The sequence below is a fragment of the Solanum tuberosum genome, unplaced genomic scaffold (genome assembly GCF_000226075.1).
Source record: "Solanum tuberosum cultivar DM 1-3 516 R44 unplaced genomic scaffold, SolTub_3.0 scf00238, whole genome shotgun sequence".
Taxonomy (NCBI): domain Eukaryota; kingdom Viridiplantae; phylum Streptophyta; class Magnoliopsida; order Solanales; family Solanaceae; genus Solanum; species Solanum tuberosum.
In genome coordinates, this window is record NW_006239162.1 from 325,268 (window position 1) to 344,895 (window position 19,628).

At 37.9% G+C, this 19,628-nt stretch overlaps 1 pseudogene; it reads left to right on the forward strand.

The window, feature by feature from the left end:
- Positions 1-14,322: 14,322 nt before the first annotated feature.
- On the forward strand, positions 14,323-18,645 carry LOC102579787 (uncharacterized; annotated as a pseudogene).
- Positions 18,646-19,628: the final 983 nt, after the last annotated feature.

Below are 19,628 nucleotides of genomic sequence, written 5' to 3' on the forward strand. Positions count from 1 at the left end.
AGACAAAATAAGCATTTGAGGACATTATTTCTATCAAAATAAAGCCCTAAATGAGTCCAATTTGTGGACTTATCAACACCCCCAACTTAAACTTTTGCTTGTTCTCAAGCAATCTTAAGTTCAGCAGTTCAAAAAGAGTGTCTCAAATAGTGCTACACAAGACTCAATCATGAATGCACACAACAAGACTCAATTTATTTATGCAAGGATCAATTGTGTACTCAAAGATTCAAGTTGTGACACACCATTACCAAAGATTCTCATGCTCGCAATACTTGCTACTTGTGCAATCAAGCTCAACAGGAAGTATCTAAATGTCCTCACATAAAGAATGATTCCATATTCACATACAGAGGCTAATCAATTCAAGATCAGGAATCGGATGCAACGCGCACACTCAAAAGGAGGAACACAATGCATGTTTTCACCCATAGGTTTGCCCTTATTTTCCAATAGACTTTTGATTCAGCTTACTCAAGATCAAAATGGTCTTTCTAAGGCATCTAATGGGGATGAGTGCAAAGGTATGTTTATTTAAGGTTAGTGACTTTTTCCTCGTGAGATGTGTTATTCCCAAGGCATTCCCTTCTGTTCCTTATCAATTGTTTTTCTAGTGCTTCTAAGTCATATTTTTATTCTCCCCCATGGATTGCTTGGAAACCCGATCTCTGTGTACTTTATTCCACAAATATTTTTTTTGAAGGTTTCCATTGTTCTGCAACACCATGGGTTGAGGGGGACTTTCCTTGCACTTCTTGACTTCTCCTTTTCATTTTTACCACACCCCCAACTTATGCTTTTGGCCTAAGTTGACTATTCGCTAAACCACAAATCAAGAGAATTATAGGTAAGGGTCAAGTAAGGTCTAGGGTTCATCAAGGTTCTTTCAAAGAGAGGTAAGACTCAAAAGGTGTTCAAGAGAGTTTCACACGCTCATGGGTAGGCCACAAAAGAGGTATATGTCAAATTTGGCTCACACTCTTTAAAGTTGCCTAAGATCATTTCAAGATCATACCTTTCTAAATCAATCAGACTAACAAGGCAAATTCTAGGTTTATTCATGCAAGGTTCAAAGCAAGCTAATCACACAAGGCATCGACAATTAAGTCAAACAGGACCACACACTTTCGCTAGTGTGCAACGATCATTACAAGAGAATCAATTCGATAAATTGCTAATCACAACGAGATGCAAAAAGTTAACATATTGTCTATGCAACTTCATTTGGCCTGATCGTAGCCATACATTCATGTTCGTTCAATTTAGAGCACTATTCAAGTCATCTGTATTGATCGAAATCGAGACTTAAATTTTTGCAAAAGAACAACCACTTTCAACACAAGTGGTGGCGAAAATTGTCGAAAAATAATAATAAATTTTCGAAAAGGGTCAAAATCATTTTGCAATTAAAAGTAAGCGGAGCCACAAGCTCAAACATCCACAGAAAGCAGTATTAACACAATTTAAAACAGAACAACCTAAATATATACACAAAATACAACTATCAACAAAATAGGTGTGGGACTCACCCCACCACAATTAAAATGCAGTTGTGCTCAAATGCGAATAAAAGTATTCAAAATTAAAAATAAGTAAGACAAACAGAGAGGTAAAGAAGTGATCCTGGCTATGCGATTGCTGCATCTGTCATGGCATCAGTATCTAGAGTGACCACCAGAACGACCAGCTCTACTGGATCCCGCAATAGTAGACATTGCCAAAGAAGCTTCCCAGCAGCATCTATCATGATCTATTCAGTCTCAGCTATGTCGTCCGCTGTAACTTCCTCAAATATCTCTTCGTCAGTTTCTGCCTCTGATTCAGGATCAGTTGTATGCTCCATAACAGTTCCATGTCCTGTGGCAGTTTGAGGCATTTCGGGCACATCTGGAACTTCTACTGTTCCAAAGATCATGTATATATCAGTGGACTTTAGGTAGTCCACATATCCTGGCCTCTAGAGAATCGATAGTAGTGCTCAGTGCTCTCACAACATTGTCAAAGTCAACCTGAATCATGCCTGGAATAGAGATTTTTATGTTGGCAGTCAGGCAATTAGCAGATTGGGAAAGCAGTCCCATTCTGATCAAGGATGCCTGAGTGATCGGCTCACAGTAGGCAACAACAGCCATAGGTCTCGGCGGTAATGAAGCAGTAGAGGGACCTGTAAGGTCAGAAGGAGTGGTAATAACACCAGATATACCTGAAGGCCCAGGGGCCAGAGTAGGCAAAGATGCCTCTGCAGGTATAGATCTAGTGGCCACAGCTTCCTTCTGTTTCTTTTCCGTTTGGTCCTTAAGATATTCGGCTTCAATCGTTCGAATACTAGTGGAGGCGGGGGCAACCAATTCCAAATCTTTCGTTGCATCTCTAGGTACCCGAGCTCTTTTTCATAATTCAGTGATTAATAACGGGAAAGGGAGAGATGTCTGGCTGTACTTTGCATGCATATGGATATTAGAGGCAATGATCATCCCGAGATTTATCCTGGTTTTCTCCATGATGCATATAAGGAGAGTTGTCTTAGCATGATGAAAGATTGATTCATTTTGTGATGGCATAACTGTGTTGCTGATGAATCCAAACCAGTATCGTGCAACTATGTATAGATTTTTCTTCTCAATTGGAACTCCTTCTGCGAACCATGTCGGAGCATTATCATCTGAAACTACCGGAGCTAACCACTTTTTCAATGCATCCCACTTCTGTGTCCTGATCAAATGCTGGCAGTGTTCATTAATCTTATCAGACATACCCAAAGCTGTGTTGATAGCTTCACTGTCACAGGCTACCTTCTTTCCTCTGACAACCACGTAGTTAACTGCTTTAAAAGATGAGACTAGCCTTTTCCGTTGAGGTACCAATGGATTGTATGCATCGTTCAACTCTCTAACCCAGATTGGTATGTAAGAGTCGCGATGCCTTGTGAAGATTTGGAACTTGTGGTATTTCAGGCACTCCATCACCTCTGGATACCTATCAATAACCCCATCTATGGAAAGTCGTTTCTCCCTAATGATCTTTCTCAAACCGTCTGCCTTTGATCTATTCATTGATCCATGATGGGGACCTTGTACTAGGGGTGCCAGCACTAATGCTTGCTCTGAAGCTGGAGGAGTTGGAGTGGTAGATTGACTATCTCTGATCTGATGTGGATCATATATCATTTTGGAACGTAACTCAGCCCTCATTGCCTCTGTCTGGTAGTCTTCGTCAGACACCACATTCTTACTGTTGTATGTAGGTGGCTCGGTGGTGTAGAAGCATGTGCTGTCAGAGCTTGCATCGGATAATTTGAAGGTTTTTCCCTTCCTCTTGTGTTTTGAATTTGTGGTAGCTTTTCCCCTGGATGGAGGTGCATTTTCACTAATCACAATTCTTTTTTCCCATCCTTTGGTTGATCGTTTGGCCATATCGGCAAAAAGTGATAGAAAATAGTTAGTAATTACATTTTAGCACACAATTGCAGACAGACTCGCCGATTTAATCAGTGAATCGCCGAACCTCTTTGGTGATCATGAATATGTCCGCCGAAAGTTACAGAGCACACAGTGCTTAAGATATGAAATAAAGGGCTATTTAGGGCTAGTAGGTGAACCGCCAAGTGATTCGGCAAATTCAACTCAGCTCGCCGACTGACCTAACGCCTGAGATTCAACTCACTTTCCAAAATTTATCGTAGAAACCTCAAAAACAAAATTAAACTATGTATTAATGAAATTCATCCCCAGACCCATAGCAACCATTCATGGTCAACAACCATTTTGTATAGTTCACAACATTTAGTTTCAAGGTAAGCAGAGTGAAAAATAAGTTCGAACAGTAAAAGCAAATAGGCCCCAATTACAAATTAGAAGTAGGCATTCAAAAAATTCTACTCATATCAGAGAGATCTAGCACTGATTAATGGACACCTAGATTGCAGATGAGATTGAGCTATTCAAAACGAACGGGGGTTTTCCAGAAATTAACCATTTTGTTGAGTAAACAAAATTGTAATGCTAGGCGGAAACTAAAATTAGAGTTCCAAGCGCTAATTCGTGACAAAAGTACTACTTTAAGGTGAGAGAATGTAAATTACTAACTTGGTGTGAAGTTATGGAGTTTGAAAGTGAGAAAGAATGAAGAAGTGTGACTGCTGTCAATATATGTTGTTCAATTTGTTTCTTATGGCGCCATTAGTCGCACTCACCAACCCACTCGATGATTCGCTGACATGTCATTTATCCCGCCCTTTCTTTAAAATCTTCAATTTTCAAGGGGTGAATTCAACGGTCTGCTTCGAGATCGCTAAACTTGTTGGCAATGCACCGAGTTTCTTTCTGAGTTCGCCGAGTTTTATAGGCTCTGTACAACTCTTGCATTGAGCCAAATGGCAGATCCAGTCAGGCTCGCAAACCTGTTTGGCGACTCACGGAATGGACTTTCTGCTCGCAAACCTGAAATTTTCCACACTTTCCTCGTTTTGACCTGCAACACAACACACCATTATTTGTAAGAGTAAAATCCTAAACGTTTAAGACCATGGGTTGCCTCCCAAGAAGCGTCTTATTTACCGTCGTCGCACGACGGAAGTCATTGCTTAAGTTTCATTGTTGGGGTTTTCCATGTCCTCATTAGAACACCCCATGTTTCTCTGCGGATGGAGTTGAGGCAACGCATGAGTCATCAGGTCCTTGAGCAGTTGGACTGCTTTAGAATGAGAGCAAATAATTCGTTTCATTCCTTCGTTGTCTTTTTTTAATCCCTCCAGCTCTTTGTCTTGCTCGGTCACCTTGCAGAGAAATGTTGAGAGCATTCCCTCGATGCGTTTGATATTCTTGTTCTCATTGTTTCTTCTATTATGAGGGGGAATGTATTTATCCTTCCTTTTGCAATAGGCTTCGACCTTCACCATATTTATTTTTAAGTCATCCATTTGAGTCATTAGTGCGGTCATCAAGAGATCCTTTTTAACCTCTTGGCTCATTTTAGCCATATTGTCAGGCAGTTGGACTGTTATTATATATGGTTGCTTTAATGTCCTGCCAGGAGGGAGTTGGTCTATCAACATCTTTGTTCTGGGGCCAAGAATTTGATAGAAGCAATCAAGGAGGATCGTATAGGGAATTCCATGAGTGGGGCATTGAGTTAGCAGTTCATCGAATCTTGCCCATGTCTCGTGGATCCGCTTATCCTCCAATTGCTTGAAAGTTAGGATACGATCCTGATACATCATTACCTCTAATGGAGGAAACTCCATTAGCTCCCGAATATTTGTCACTTTCACTTGTTTAGATTCCGACAAACCACAAAACAAAACTAAGAATTAATTTAGTGAACTACAACAAAGAAGAACAAAAATTCTACTAATCTAAAAATTCTCAAATAATAACACTCCCTGGCAGCGGCACCATATTGATACTTATCGTGACCAACGACACTAACCTATAGTACAAGTGTCTACGATGGTCGATAATATAGTAACCCAACCAAGGGTTGGGGTCGTGTCCCAAGGGAGTGGTTTTGAGAATTAGTAGAAAAATAAAATTAAGTTCTAACTAGTCGTAGCTAAAGATATTAACGATTAAAAATATTGTAAATTAAAAAGGGTGACACAAAAGTGTCAAATATCAATTGGGAGATTTGTCATAAGTAGTAAAAACAACAAAAATAACAAACAAATCAAGTACGGGGTGAAATTCTTGGGGTGTGACCGCATTACAAGTTGAGATAAATCATTCGTTACATGATATCGATAGGAAATTTGCAAGATAATAGTGACTAGGCTATGATTTAGATTGAAATAGGTTCCCTCTCCGGCAACTTACCCCGTTTCAAATGTGTTCCTCTCGGACACCCATTTGCCTCATGAATGCCAGCCTACGCCTTACCCACTCACTTTCTCGAGCTTAGTGTTAGGATATGGGACTAGGGCTCACCCTATCGTGGTGAACCTCATGTCGACCCACTCCTTAGGCCATCAGTCTAGCGGTCTTGGTTTCGCGACCTCCCTCTCGGGCAAGACGAAAACACATGGGTGGTTTTGTATTTGCAACTACAAACCCATTAAATTAAAACACAACCACTACGTGAAATCACCATTAAAATCACCATTAACCCAACAATAATATCAACACATATTTGCTAAAATAACAACCCCCAAGAATGGGGTTTTAGCCACACATACAAGAAAAAACAAAATACACCTAAAATGATACTAAAATCAAATAGGTATAAGGAATTAAACCTTGATTTAAGTAAAGGGAGAAGAATGGAGAAGGCCCACTTCCAACTTGGGGAAGATGAAATCCTTCTTTCTTCAAGTCTCCCAAAAACCCTTTCCAAACTTGAGAGAAAATATCCCAAAAAGTACTATTCTATAAAATTAAAATATATGTTCAACTCCTAAAAATTAATAATGAGTTTAATATTAATAGACTTCAGAAATTAGTGATGGCGGATAGCTCGACGAAGTTAGTCGAAGTCGCTGAATGACTCGGTGACTCTCCCTTCTTCTGTCTCATCGATGTTTTGTGCTTTCCTTCAGTATCTTCACTTTCTGGACCATTGGGCGGTATAGTACAGCTTCGCGGAACTATTCAACGAAGCACCGACTGCTCTTTTTCTCCCCTTTTTGATCCTCTTCCTTCAGTGCTTCGCTTACTGGAATAAAGAACGGAGTGCGTCCCTTCGGCGATTCGCCAAGAGTGCTTGGCGATGCGCAGGCTTCGACTTCTTCATTCTTTTCAGCCCTTTTGATCCTGTTTGCGCCTAAGTGTCCATGCTTCCACAAACCTCAAATACCTGAAACTTAAGAGATTTTATCAGATATTGAGACAAAATAAGCATTTGAGGACACTATTTCTATCAAAATAAGCCCTAAATAAGTCCAATTTGTGGGCCTGTGGGATGATTAAGTTGAGGACTTAAATCCAACTTAAGTGAAGTCATTTTGGCAAAAATTAGGGCCACTGTATAAGCCTTTTAAACTCTTAAATTCATCCAATTAATTCATAAATTCCCAAAGTTCATCCTCTCCAAATGTTCTCTCTCTAAAACTTGAAGAAGAAAAAGAAGTAGAAGGAGGAAATTCGAGCTAGGGTTCAATAAGAAAGGTTCTTCACATCAAATTCATTGGGATTTATTGTGGAGGTATGGTAGCTTTCATCCATGGATAGATTTCATCCATGGAATCCCATCAAAATCCCAATTTCAAAGAAAAAATCCCCAAATGTTAGGGTTTATTCCAAAGTCACGGGTTCCTTTCAAATGATTCTAATTGATTTAATTGTGTCATATTAAGCATAAATTAATGATTTCCTATCGTTTTTATGATGAATCCTCCAAGAACCCGTGAAATCCCCATATTTCTCAATTGTAATCTTGTGATGTGGGTCTTTGTTGATGAAATAAGAATGTTATGAAATTATGTAGGTAGTGATTGGGTTACTTGAATTATGATGATATACATGTCTAATGTTTGAATTCTAGGGTCACGACCCAGGGGTACCCCCTAGATGTAACACGGCGTACTCAACCCTGAAGGGGTCTCATACAAGCACATAAAATATCAGGACATAAGATAAATAGAAATTATGCAGAATTTAAAACTTGTTACAATCGAAGTCTTTTATAAAATCGAATAGAAGTCTAGACATTGTCTCCATAAGCCATCTATTACAATCGAGTATCAAATAGGGTCACAACCCTTTACAACATAGTCTCAAAATAGAACATACGAAAGAAACTAGAAATAAACAACTTTCATCCTCGAACCATGAGTACTCACCGAAAGCAAGGAGAGACTCAATCCAATCTTCGAACCGAAGGAGAAGCAAACCTCAACAACTGTGCCCTACACTTATAGAAAAACATAGAAAATATGCGTTAGTACAAAAATGCACTAAGTATGATAGCCATGCATAAAATCATTTAAAACAAGCTAAAAGGGACATTTTAGTTGAAACCTTGCTTTTATCAAGTTTAAGAGTCATCATGCACATTAGCATAGAAATATAATTCAAACCATATTATAAGCAACCTTAAGCTATACTTGTGCAATGTATAGAAAAGTTCCAATAATCCTATCTAAGACTAAGTACCACTTTTAGGTCACAGAGACCGTACATATCATGCTTGGGCCTCATCATAGACAATACTCATAGATAAGGAAACATTCATGTTCATTAACTCATATCAAGGGAAGATAATCATAGGAACAATCCATATTAAACATGTTTAAATCATTAGCCTTTACAGAATAAGAGAACCACACCACAACCACTCTCAAAGTCTACTTGTGCCATGCATGAATGAAGTCCCATACCCCCACTCACACTAAGTAGTGCTTTTTGAGAAGTCATAAGTGATAGTCCATGTTCATGTTCTTACAATAGTTCATATTCTTGTCATGTATGAAAAATATCCTTAACCGACATAGACCATGTGAACTACATGGCATCCGGTGTCTTGCCCCCACACCGAAAGAAGTGTCCTACTTGCCTAAGGTAAAACTCATGTTTGATAGCCTAGGTGGATCCACTAGCTAAGGAACTATGTGGGCACATAGTTACGGGATAGGGAGATTGCTTCTAGAAACCCGGACTTCTGACATAAAAGGTTTGCATCTCATGAGATAATCATTTTGGGAACCCGAACAAACTGACGTAGAAGGAACCCATATGGAAAGCGGGACTTACTGAGTATAAGCTTTCATTAGGGAATTCGGACTAACTAGCGTACAAGCTTCCATCTCATATTCATATCCACTCGGTTCTAAGAATAATTCCCTTTAAGTTCATGTTAAGTCTTTACTTAGTTTCATGTTCATGGTAGATTCCCTAGCACTCAAACCAACATGCTATCATGATAGCTCATTTATTCAACAGGTGAGAATAGCCGTTAAACCTTAGAATCTTTAATATGTGAGTAAACCTTTCACATCATGTGCATAGTGTGTTCATGAGAATAGCCTTTCCATAAACACAACAGGATTATCATAGTCATAGATACTTTATGCATAGTTATGTGTAAGGCTATAGGGGAGAATGACTTTTCAATCATAATGAAACTACATGCATAGTCATGTGTAAGGTTATAGGGGAGAATGACCTTTCAATCAATAATGAAATTACACCATAGTCATAGGATCTTCCTCCTCATAGTAAATCTTGTAGCATATGCATAATTCTTATAATCATATAAACTTCTCATAATTTTCCCTTCAAGGACCATGAATCACATCCAACCCAAACATCTAGAATTTCTATACTAGATATGGATAATAACATGATTCAATTAACTAAATCATTCTAAACATAATCTCTTCACATGCTTTTATAATCAATCAACCCACATCATGACATCACAATTTAGAAATATGGGGAATTCTTAGGTTCTTGGGGGGATTTCATCATAGATCATTCATAATTCATCAGTTCAATCATAATCCAACATAATTTAAACTTTGAAAACGTTTTTGAAAGGAACCCATGATATTGGAAGAAAACCCTAGCTTTTTGGGGATTTCTAGATTTGAAATTTAGGCTTTGAAGGGTCTCTATGGGTGAATACTACCCATAGATGAATATCTACCATACCTTATTGGAGATTCTTCACAAATTTGGGCAGAAAAGATGACTCCTTTAACCCTAGAATTCAACTTCTTCTTCTTCTTCAATGGAAGTTTTAGTGAGAGAAATATTTGGGAGAGAATGAGTTAATTTTGGGGTCTTGAAAGAGTGAATTATTTGACTTTGTTAGGGTTCTATTAGGTTTATAAAGGTATTCTAATTAGTATTAAATTACCTTGCTTAATTAATTAATAAATCCTAAGACCCTCCCTTAACCCCCAACTTAAAACCTAAATGCCCAAAATAGTCCTCACCCACGTCTGTGGGTGGGACCACGGACCGTACTGGTCAAAGGTGGGTGATGTTCTGAGGCTATGAAAACAGGGGAGGGTCTAGGCTTGACCAATTACCCCCACCTATGGGGAGTGGGTCCATCCGCGGATTGTGGGTGCCTTTCGTGGGTAGGCTGCTTTTTGACAACTTTTTGGGCTCTTTTAGGGTCCTCCTCAAGGACCCTTGGTTGGTACTTATGGGGTCGTACCTTGTCGTTTACACCCAAAAACACTTATATTGAGTACTGGAGGTTATTTTATGACTCTTCCCCTTACGTTAAACCCCAATTAGGCTACCAATTTACACATTAGGCTCTATCTTAGTTTACAAGTTTTATCTCCCCCTTGGAAACATTCGTCCTTGAATGATGATTTAGACACCTTACAAAATTAAAGACTCAAGACTAGCATCCACTCATGCATGCTCATCACAACATTATGGAACCAATATGCCATTTCGAGAAACAAAATAACGCATGCTCATCAATTCTTCTCATGAAGTCAAATATACAACAACATAGTAAAATGCACAACAACATGAGAGAACACATAAATCATGAAAACTCATTTATCACTAAACATGAATTCTCTCAAGAACATGCATAATCATAAGGAAATCATGGAAAACAGATATAATACACATGACTTCCAATACTAGGAACTCAATAGGAATTACTTACCTCGAGCTTGAATAGGAGTAGAAGGAAAAATATGAGGATAGTGGGATTTCATATCGTCCTCGGCCTCCCATGTAGCACCCTCAACAAAATTATTCCTCCATAAAACCTTCACTAATGCTATTTCCTTATTTCTCAATCTCTTAACATGCTGGTCAAGGATCTCTACCGGAACCTTTTCATAAGAAATGATTTAATCAATTCCTAACCCTTCTAGAGGAAAAATGGATACCGGATCACCAATACACTTCTTAAGCATAGAAATATGAAATACCAGGTAAATCGGAGAGAACTCATTCGGCAAGTGTAATTCATAGGGAACTTTCCCAATACGCTACAAAATTTGATATGGACCCACATACCAGGGATTAAGTTTTATCTTCTTGCCAAACCTCATCACACCCTTCATAGGTTAGATTTTCAAGTAGACTCAATCATTAACTTTGAATTTTAGATCCTTCTTCTAACATCGGCATAGGACTTTTGCCGACTTTGGGCCGTTCTCAACCTCTCTCTAATGAGTCGAACCTTCTCAATGGCCTCATAAACTAGTTTGGGACCGATTAGAGCAATTTCACCTACTTCAAACCAGCCAAATGGAGACCTACATCTCCTACCATACAAGGTTTCAAAAGGAGCCATGGCAATACTTGAGTGGTAACTATTGTTGTAGGCAAACTATATCAACGGTAGATGGTATTCCCAATTACCCTTGAAGTCTATCACACATGCTCTCAACATATCCTCCAAGGTTTTTCTGGTACGTTCCTCTTACCCATTGGTTTGGGGATGAAAAGTCGTGCTAAGCTTAACGTTAGTACCAAGCCCTTTTTGGAATGCCTCCCAAAAGTGTGAAGTAAATTGAGTACCCCGATCCAAAATGATAGATAGGGGAACCCCATGAAACTTCACTACTTCTTTGATATACAATTTGGCATAGTGTTCCACCGAAAAAGAAACCTTGACGGGAATGAAATGGGCTGATTTAGTTTTTCGGCCTATGATGACCCAAATGGAATCATGTTGCCTTCGAGTATGAGGCAAACCCACAACAAAGTCCATATTCACATCTTCCTACTTCCAAGTGGGAATATCTATATTGAGGTAGAAACCTCCGGGTCTTAGGTGATCGGCCTTAACTTGTTGACAATTCGAACACTTGGCTACTAAACTTGCAATATGTCTTTTCATGCCAGTCCACCAATAGACTTCCCATAGGTCACTATACATCTTGGTGGCTCCCGGATGAATAGAATATCTAGAATCATGAGCCTCTTCTAGAATTTTCTCTCTCAAGCCATCAACATCTGGAACACATAACCGACTTATGTACCTAAGCATCCCATCTCCCCCTTGGGAAAAACCCCCGAAGGAATTCCAGAGTACCGACTCTTTTAACTCAACTAAGATTGGATCAAGGTCTTGCTTTGCCTTGACCCCCATCACAAAGGAAGATTCGGAACCATTGTGGACTGTGAAACCACTCGTAGTCGAATCCACTAGATGAACACCTAACTGGGCCAATCTATGCACATCACAAACCAATTCCTTCTTTTCATCCTTTATATGTGATAGCATCCAAGGAAGCTCTACTCCATTGAAGGACAAGGATGAAGATTTATAAACTCCAAGGAGGCCCATAACAAGATCTCAAACCAAGGAGTTCAATGATACGCTCAAGGGAATTCAATCGCTGATCCAAAGGTGTCTTATTGGGGAAGAAGAGCTCAACCCCAAGGGAGAGGAATTGTCCTAATGCTACAACTATTTGTTGGCCCAAATTCAAACCAAAGATGAGGAAGGTTAAGGTCCAATTTCGTGCAAATAAGATCATGAATAGTCCAAGAATCAGCCACAACAAGAGTTGCTTCCTACCCAAGTTTTGAGAGAAGACTAGTCAAACTTTCCTAGATTTTCAAGATTCTTTTCCTAGTTGGGATTTACCTTATTTCTTTATTTATATATAGGTTATTAATAGTTTCCTTAGTCTATTTATGGTCTCCTAAGTACCATTTAATGCTTTCCTAGAAGTACTAAATTTGTTCCTAGTTAGACTACTTTATTTCCTTTCTAGAGTAGGATTCCTTGTAATTGTCTTTGTAGGGTTTGGCTGACCTTTTAGCTTCTTATAAGGGGTCTTGGACGTTCTCTCCCCTTCTCCTATATATAGGAGTCCTTTTCATTCATTAAAGGGCATATTGACATTAATAATATTTGAGAGAGTTCTTTAAACCTTTGTGACTTTTTCTTTGAGGATTCATCTTTAAACTTTTACTAGTTTCATAATTTAAGGTATAAAGTAACTTCTTCTTGTGATATCTTTGGTTTCTTTTTGGTATTATTTAGAAGGTGATTAGTTTCTACATAGTAATTATTGTCTTTAGTTACTCATAAAAGCGGTCAAGATCTGATTCTATCGTTTTGATTCATTTTCTCAAGTAAAGGCGTTAGATTTCTTCCATAAATCTATACATTGTTACTTGGATCTTTTCAAGGCCTTAGAACATCTAATCTTTGGAAATTCTCAGATCTTTCCTTCGAATTTCCCATATCTTTAGTTTAGTTTTTTTTGTTTCTTTTCTTTTGTGCTTCCGCATTCTAATATTCAATTCTTTAATTGTGATCTCCTTAACCTTGTTGCTATCAAGTGGTATCAGAGCGGTTCTATCAAGATTTCGTTCTTGATAAATCTTGGGATTTCTTCTTATATTGTGAATAGTAGCGTGAACAGTAATTGGAAAAAAAAAGTTATAACTTGCTCTCTAAGAAATCTGGCTACTTATCCTCCAAGAAATTCGATTACTTGATACCCAAGAAAGCTTATTACTTGCAATGCATGAAATCTTATTACTTGCTCTCTAAGTTTTTGCATTAATTTGTTCCCAAGCATGAAGGTAGAAATAAGAGGGGATTCTAGATCTTTAAGAATAAGAGGAATTTTTTTCTTTTTTATTGTTCTTATAATTCTAAAATAAGTTCCTTTTTTATTCGTGTTTTGTTTTAACTAAATCCTACTTGTTCTAGGACTAGTTCTTTACTTTCTTTTGTACCCCAAAATTCCATACTTTATTACTACGAACTTGATACACGTTCTGGTTGAATTCTAAATCTACAAAGTATTCTCGTTCAAAGGTTATTTTGAGTGGAAAAAGGCAAGTGTGGGTGAGCTTAAAAGAGGGTAAAATCCATATTAAAAGTGTGATACTTGATCATTTATTCTTTTTTTAGATATCTAATTCAGGTGCTGATGAGGAAAGGGCTCGATTACAAGCCGAGGTCAAAGGGAGGAACGACTTCACCCTTCAAGTTATGCACCAACAATTTGAGAGATGGAACCTTCAATTTCAAGAGATGAGGGATATGATTATCGAGTAGAATGACACCATAGCTGCAATTAGGAGGGAGAATGGTGTTGTACCCTCAAATAATGTTAGACCCCAAGTTAGAAGGAATGTACCTCATATCCCTTTTGTAAATCCTGAATATGATAATGATGATTTTCATGTTGAATTTAATCTAGAAAGAAGATATAGGAGGGGACAAAGAGGTAAAGTAGAAGATGATAATATAAATAGTATAAAGATAAATATGCCATCTTTCAAGGGAACAAGGGATCCAGACTTGTACCTTGATTGGGAGAGACGAGTTGAAGCCATCTTTGATTGCCATAACTACTCTAAGGGTAAGAAAGTTAAACTTGTTGTTGTTGAGTTTTCTGATTGTGCTGCTTCTTGGTGGAAAAAGCTTGCTAGGGACTGATTGCAAGAGGAGCTACCACCTATTGCTACGTGGGCAGAGATGAAGAGGGTAATGAGGAAGAGATTTATTCCATCATACTTCCAAAGAGATCTACAATCTCCCCTTCAACACTTGAAGCAAGGCTCCATGTTGGTGGATGAGTACTTCAAAAGCATAGATATGGCTATGATCCAAGCTAACTGCATGGAGGAAGAAGAGGCTACAATAGCTAGATTTTTAAATGGTTTAAATACAGAAATAGCTAATGTAGTAGAGATACAACAATATGTAACTTTAGATGAGTTAGTTGATTTGTCTGTAAAAGTTGAAAAACAAATTGAGAAAAAGCAGCAAAATAACTCATGGAGAAGTCGACCAAACACTATCTCTAAGAAGCCATGGTCAACTCAAGAGGGGAAAGCTCCTTCCAAACCTCAAGACGATAGAGGTAAAGGTAAAGTTGAGAAGGGAGGTAAAACTTTTAATCCTAAATCTTCTAAACCTTCAAGTTCTATTCAATGTCACAAATGTCATGGAAGGGGGCATATGACGCATGAATGTCCAAGTAGAAGAAATATCATACTTAGAGAGAATGGAGAATATGAGAGTGAAAAATGTGAGGGGCAAGAAGAAGAGGGAGAAGGTGTAAGTGAGGAAGATGATTTGGAACTGCCTAATGATGGCATAATTGGGGTGGTTAGGAGAATTATGACTATCAATTTGGGTAGTGTTGATGAAGGGCAGAGAGAGAATTTGCTTCATACTAGGTGTGGAATAAAAGGGAAGACTTATTCTACGATTATTGATGGGGGAAGTTGTGCAAATGTGGTGAGTTCATACTTGGTGGATAAGCTAGGAATTGCATGCATGAAGCGCTCTACCCCATATAGGCTCCAATGGTTGAATGATTGTGGAAAAGTAAAAGTAAACAAGCAATTCATGATTTCATTCAATGTTGATACGTATGAAGATGAAATTCTTTGTGATGTAGTTCCAATGCAGGCATGTCATGTTTTACTTGGCCGACCTTGGCAGTATGATAGGGATACTACTCATCATGGGAGAAAGAAAAGGTATAGTCTTCTGCATAATGGTAAGAAGTATACTCTTGAACCATTACCTCCTTCTCAAGTGTTTGAAGATCAAAAACGATTGAGGGAAACAATGGAAAAAACAAAAGGGAGAGGTAAAAAGTGAGCTTGAGGGAAAAGAAAAAGGCCAAGAGATAGAAAAAGGAGAGATGGCCGAGAGAAAGAGAGAGAGGGCAGCGATCTAAGTAAAGAGGTAAAAGAGGGTTTGAGTAAGAAAGTAAAATGTTTTGGTGAGAGGAAAGAGGCTAAGAAAAAGAAAAATGAGAGCCTTTATATAAAAGCCAAAGAGTGTTTGAATGCTAGGAGAGAGGGCTGCCCATAATACTACTTACTTACAAAGAAGTATTGATTAATTTTGAACAACTAACTCCTTCTTTGACAAATAGTGTTTCTTCTCTTTTGCAGAATTTTGAAGATGTTTTTCCTGATGACACTCCAAAGGGATTGCCACCTTTGAGAGGGATTGATCACCAATTAGACTTTGTGCCTAGGTCTCAACTTCCTAATAGGCCTGCCTATAGGAGCAATCCTGAAGAGACCAAAGAATTACAAAGACAAGTTGAAGAATTGCTTAAAAAGGGATTTGTTTGAGGGAGTATGAGCCCATGCTCTGTTCCAGTCCTATTGGTCTCCAAAATGGATGGAACATGGAGGATGTGCATAGATTGTCGAGCCATCAACAAGATCACGGTAAAGTATTGCCATCCTATCCCTCGTCTTGATGATATGTTGGACCAACTGTATGGTTCCAAAATCTTTTCTAAAATTGATCTAAAGAGTGGTTACCATCAGATTCGTATGAATCCTGGAGATGAATGGAAAACTGATTTTAAGACCAAATATGGACTTTATGAGTGGTTAGTTATGACCTTTGGCTTGACTAGTGCACCAAGCACTTTTATGAGACTAATGAATCATGTTTTAAAAGATTTCCATGGAAAATATATTGTGGTGTATTTTGATGACATCTTGATCTTTTCTCAAAATCTGAATGAATACCTAGAGCACTTAAAACAAGTTTTTGAAGTTCATAGAAATCAACGCTTATTTGCTAATCTCAAAAAGTGTACTTTCTGTGTGGATCGTGTGGTTTTCTTAGGTTTTGTGGTCAGTTCTAAGGGAGTTGAAGTAGATGATGAGAAAATCAAGGCAATAAAAGAATGGCCAAAACCTAATAGTGTAACTGAAGTTAGGAGTTTTCATCGACTTGCTAATTTTTATAAGAGGTTTGTGCGACACTTTAGCACCATTGCTGCTCCTTTAACTGAAGTTATTAAAAAAGATAAGGTTTTTACATGGGGAAAGGAACAAGAGGATGCATTTAACTTGTTGAAGGATAAATTGTGTTCTGCTCCTCTTTTGCAATTGCCTGATATTTCTATGTCTTTTGAAGTTGAGTGTGATGCCTCTGGTAAGGGCATAGGTGCAGTTTTGATGCAAGACTCCAAGCCAATTGCCTACTTTAGTGAAAAGCTAAGTGGAGAAACATTGAACTACTCAACTTATGATAAGGAGATATATGCTCTAGTAAGGGCGTTAGCGACATGCCAGCACTACTTGTGGCCTCGAGAATTCGTGGTCAAGACTGATCATGAGTCATTAAAATACTTGAAGAGCTAATGTAAACTTAGTCGTAGGCATGCTAAATGGGTAGAGTTTATTGAAACTTTTCCTTATGTAATTTCTTACAAAAAAGGAAAGGATAATGTGGTTGCTGATGCACTCTCAAGAAGGTATGTTTTGATCCCTACTCTTACTTCAAAGTTGTTGGGTTTTGACCAAATCAAGTTCCTCTATGCTAATGATTCTGATTTTGGTGAGATTTTTGTTGAATGTAAGTTAGGTCCTTTTGAGAAATTTAATCTTCAAGATGAATTTCTATTCAAGGAAAATAAATTATGTGTTCCTAACTGCTTGTTGCGTGAACTATTTGTTAGGGAAGCACATTGTGGAGGGCTAATGGGACATTTTGGCATACCCAAAACACTGGAAATACTTTCTGAACATTTTTTATTGGCCTAGCATGAGAAAGGATGTTGAAAAAGTGTGTTCTTATTGTCTTGAATGTAAACAGGCTAAGTCTACAACATTGCCGCATGGTCTTTATACTCCTTTAGCTGTTTCTAATTCCCCTTTGATTGATATTTCTATGGATTTCATATTGGGGCTACCAAGGACTAAGTATGGTAAGGATAGTATATTTGTGGTAGTAGATAGATTTTCTAAAATGGCTCGTTTTATCACATGTAAAAAGACTAATGGTGCATCTCATGTGGCTGACTTCTTTGTAAAGGAAGTGGGTAAATTGCATGGAATACCTAGAACTATTGTTAGTGATAGGGATGCCAAGTTCTTAAGTCAGTTTTGGAGAATTCTTTGGGGAAAAGTTGGGAACTAAATTGCTATTTTCTACATCTTGTCACCCACAAACAGACGGGCAAACAGAAGTGGTTAATAGAACTTTAGGGAACATGTTGAGGGATGTTTTGAAAGGAAAGTTGACTTCTTGGGAATATTACTTACCTATTGTAGAATTTACTTATAATAGGACCTTCCATTTGTCTACTCGTAAGACTCCTTTTGAAGTTGTATATGGATTCAACCCCCTTACCCCCTTGATTTATTACCTTTGCCTACTAACGATTTTGCTAATCTTGATGATAAGAAGAAGGCTAATATGATGAAGAAAATTCATGAACAAACAAGGCTTGCAATTGAAAAGAAGAATAAGGAAGTTGCATTGCAAAGGAATAAGGGGAGAAAATATGTTGTTTTTAAACCTGGTGACTTGGTTTGGGTGCATATGAGAAAGGAAAGATTTCCTCCCAAAAGAAAGACCAAACTAGATCCTAGAGGAAGTGGGCCATACAAAGTCCTTGAAATGATTGGAGACAATGCTTATAAACTTGATCTTCTTGGTGAGTTCCAAGTTAGTGCTACTTTTAATGTTTCTGATCTTTCCCATTTTGATGCAGATTAGAATTCGAGGACGAATTCTCTTCAAGAAGAGGGGAATGATAACATCCAAGGAAGCTCTACTCCATTAAAGGACAAGGATGAAGCTTTAGAAACTCCAAGGAGGCCCATAACAAGATCTCAAACCAAGGATTTCAATGATACGCTCAATGGACTTCAATCGCTGATCCAAAGGTGTCTTATTGGGGAAGAAGAGCTCAAGACCAAGGGAGAGGAATTGTCCAAATGCTACAACTATTTGGTGGCCCAAAATCAAGCCCAAGATGAGGAATTTTAAGGTCCAATTTCGGGCAAATAAGGTCAAGAAGAGTCCAAGAATCAGCCACAACAAGAGTTGCTTCCTGCCCAAGTTTTGAGAGAAGACCAGTCAAACTTTCCAAGATTATCAAGATTCTTTTCCTAGTTGGGATTTACCTTATATATTTATTTATATATAGGTTATTAATATTTTCCTTAGTCTATTTATGGTCTTCTAAGTACCATTTAATGCTTTCCTAGAAGTACTAAATTTGTTACTAGTTAGGTTACTTTATTTCCTTTCTAGAGTAGAATTGCTTGTAATTGTCTTTCTAGGGTTTGGCTGACCTTTTAGCTTCTTATAAGGGGTCTTGGACGTGCTCTCCCCTTCTCCTATATATAGGAGTCCTTTTCATTCATTAAAGGGCAGATTTACATTAATAATATTTGATAGAGTTCTTTGAACCTTTGTGACTTGTTCTTTGAGAATTTATCTTTAAACATTTACTAGTTTCATAGTTTAAGGTATAAAGTAATTTCTTCTTGTGATATCTTTGGTGTATTTTTGGTATTCTTTAGAAGGTGATTAGTTTCTACATACTAATTATTGTCTTTAGTTACTCATAAAAGCGGTCAAGATTCGAATCTATCATTTTGATTCGTTTTCTCAAATAAAGGCGTTAGATTTTTTCCATAAATCTATGCGTTGTTACTTGGATCTTTTCAAGGCCTTAGAACATCTAATCCTTGGAAATTCTAGGATCTTTCCTTCGAATTTCCCATATCTTTAGTTAGTTTTTTTTGTTTCTTTTCTTTTGTGCTTCCGCATTCTAATATTCAACTCTTTAATTGTGATCTCCTTAACCTTGATGTTATCAATATGAGTCACACTACCCATAGACAATCTACTAAGAGCATCCGCTACCACATTAGCTTCGTCAGTGTGATAAAGGACACTCATGTGATAGACTATCAATAATTTTAACCATCTTCGTTGCTGAAGGTTCAAGTCTGTTTGGCTAA